The sequence below is a fragment of the Thamnophis sirtalis genome, unplaced genomic scaffold (genome assembly GCF_051295495.1).
Source record: "Thamnophis sirtalis isolate CommonGarterSnake01/CBP01778 unplaced genomic scaffold, rThaSir2_p1.2 scaffold_4, whole genome shotgun sequence".
In the NCBI taxonomy this organism is placed as follows: Eukaryota; Metazoa; Chordata; class Lepidosauria; order Squamata; family Natricidae; genus Thamnophis; species Thamnophis sirtalis.
The window spans coordinates 55,118,094-55,120,612 of NW_028261384.1; positions in this window are offsets into that span (position 1 = coordinate 55,118,094).

Sequence of the window (2,519 nt, forward strand, 5' to 3'; positions counted from 1 at the left end):
CCACTTTCATATCTCCAATTTTCTTGAAAAGATCTCTGGTTTTCCCATTTATTTTTTCTTCTAATTCTTTGCACTGTTCTTTTAGCTATTCTCTGGAATTCTGCATTCAATTGGGTGTGTCTTTCTCTTTCTCCCTTGCATTTCACTTGCCTTCTTTTCGCAGCTATTTGCAAAGCTTCCTCAGACAGCCATTTTGCTTTCTTGCATTTCTTTTTCTTTGGGATGGTTTTAATTGCTACTTCTTGTACAATGTTGCGAACCTCCATCCATAGTTCTTCAGACACTCTGTCTATCAGATCTAATTCCTTAACTCTATTTGTCATCTCTACTGTATATTCATCAGGGATATTATTTAGTTAATACATGAGTGGCCTAGTGCTTTCCCTTACTTTCTTCAATTTAAGCCTACATTTTGCAATGAGAAGCTCATGAGCTCAGCCATAGTCAATTCCTAGTCTTGTTTATACTGACTGTATAAAGCTTCTCCATCTTTGGTTGCAGAGCACATAGTTAATCTGATTTCTTTGTTGACTGTCTGGTGATGTCCATGTGTAGAGTCATCTCTTGGATTGTTGGAAAAGAGTGTTTGCTATGACCCTCATTTTCTCTTGACAAAATTCTATCAGCCTGTGCCCTGCTTCATTTTGTACTCCAAGGCGAAATTTGCCTGTTATTCTGGTTATCTTTTGGCTTCCTACTTTAGCATTCCAATCTCCTATGATGATAAGGACATCATTTTTTGGTGTTAAGCCAAAAGGGAAAAGTTAACTGAGAACAATTCAAGATTAACTAAAGCCACATTGATTCAAGGCAAGGTAATACAGGTAGTCCTCACTTACCAACTGCTTGTTCAGTGACTGTTTGAAGTTAGAACAGCACTGAAAAATGAGATTGACTAGATCTTGAACCTCTTGCTGCCATAACGTCCCTGTGTTCATGTGGTTAAATCTGCTGGGCAATTAGCATAGATTTTCAGCAGCCACAGTATCTCTCTGTGGCTTTTAATATCATTGACTATGGTATACTTCTGGAATAGTTTCTGGGTGGGGGGTACTGTGTGATCCTGGTTCACTTCCTCCCTCCAAGGCCATTCTCAGCTGGTATTGATTGGGGATGAAAAATCTGACTGAAAAATCTGAAAATTGGCCCCTGCTTTGCAGGATCCCTCAAGGGTTTCTATTTTCTCTGCTCTGTTTAACAAACACAGGAAACTGCTGGGGAACATCATTCATCACCACAGGGTGAGATATTAGCAGCATTCAGATGTATTCAGATGTACAGTATATCTCTGTCCACAGAGAGTTAAGCAATGTTGTGACCCCCCCTTTCTTCGTGCCTAGAAGCTGTTGAAGTCTGGATGGGAAATAAAAGACCAGGAAAACCCTGGCAAAATTGAATAGTTTTGGGTTAGAGGTTCTTTGATTTTTGGCAATTATCATTTTTTATCATGGATAGGATTGCACTGCCTCAAACTGACTTAAGGGATAATCTGAGGGTTCTCCTGGACTTGTGACAACTGCTTGAGAAACAAATGGCAGTTGTGGCCAGGAGCACCTTTGCACAATTTCAAATTGTGACATTTATGCCCATTCCTGAACTAACATGCACTTCACACAGTCACCTACACCTTGTTCACTTCCCATCTGGAATATTGTTAAACAATATCTGCTTAACAATCATATTTAGAACTAAAACTAAGAGTTCAACATGATGGCAATGGAGGAAGCATAGTTACATAGCAGGGAGAAAAGTTACTATTAAACTAAGATAAATGATAGGAGAAATGGAGAGGAAAGATAAATCATAGAAAAACAAAAAAAGAGTGGAGAAAGGGAAAGGAGATGAAAGCTTGGAGAAACAGGAGGAAAACGCCACCAAGGGCAGCAGCCCAGAGCAAATGTGGCCGCTGAGAGAAGCCCAACTGCACCTAGGAGGTCTACCCAAGAGCCTGGAGGCCCACTGAAGTGAGGTAAGCAGCAGTGGTGGGATTCAAATTTTTTTACTACCGGTTCTGTTGGCATGGCTTGGTGGGCATGGCAGGGGAAGGATATTGTAAAATCTCCATTCCCACCCCACTCCAGGGGAAGGTTTCCTCCTAATCAGCTGGGACTTGGGAGGCAGAGAATAGATGGGGGGGGGAAGCCAGTCAGAGGTGGTATTTACCGGTTCTCTGAACTACTCAAAATTTCCACTACCAGTTCTCCAGAACTGGTCAGAACCTGCTGAATACCACCTCTGGTGAGTGGAGAGGCAAAACAAACCGGAAGAACAAGGAGGCGAGCCAGTGAGTGAGTTGAGTCAGTTGTGGATCAGGGAGGAAAATCATCCGTGGGACAGAGAGGCGAGCTGACTAAGGGCAAAGCAATGACAGAGAACAAAAAGGTGAGTTGGTGAGAGAGCAGAGCAGTGGGGGGAGGAAAACTGTATGTAAAGAGGAGACAAGAGGCAAGCTTACTGTAGGCCATCCAGGCAGTCCTGTTTGCTGGGAGAAACAGCACATGGGCATGACAGACCAGCAA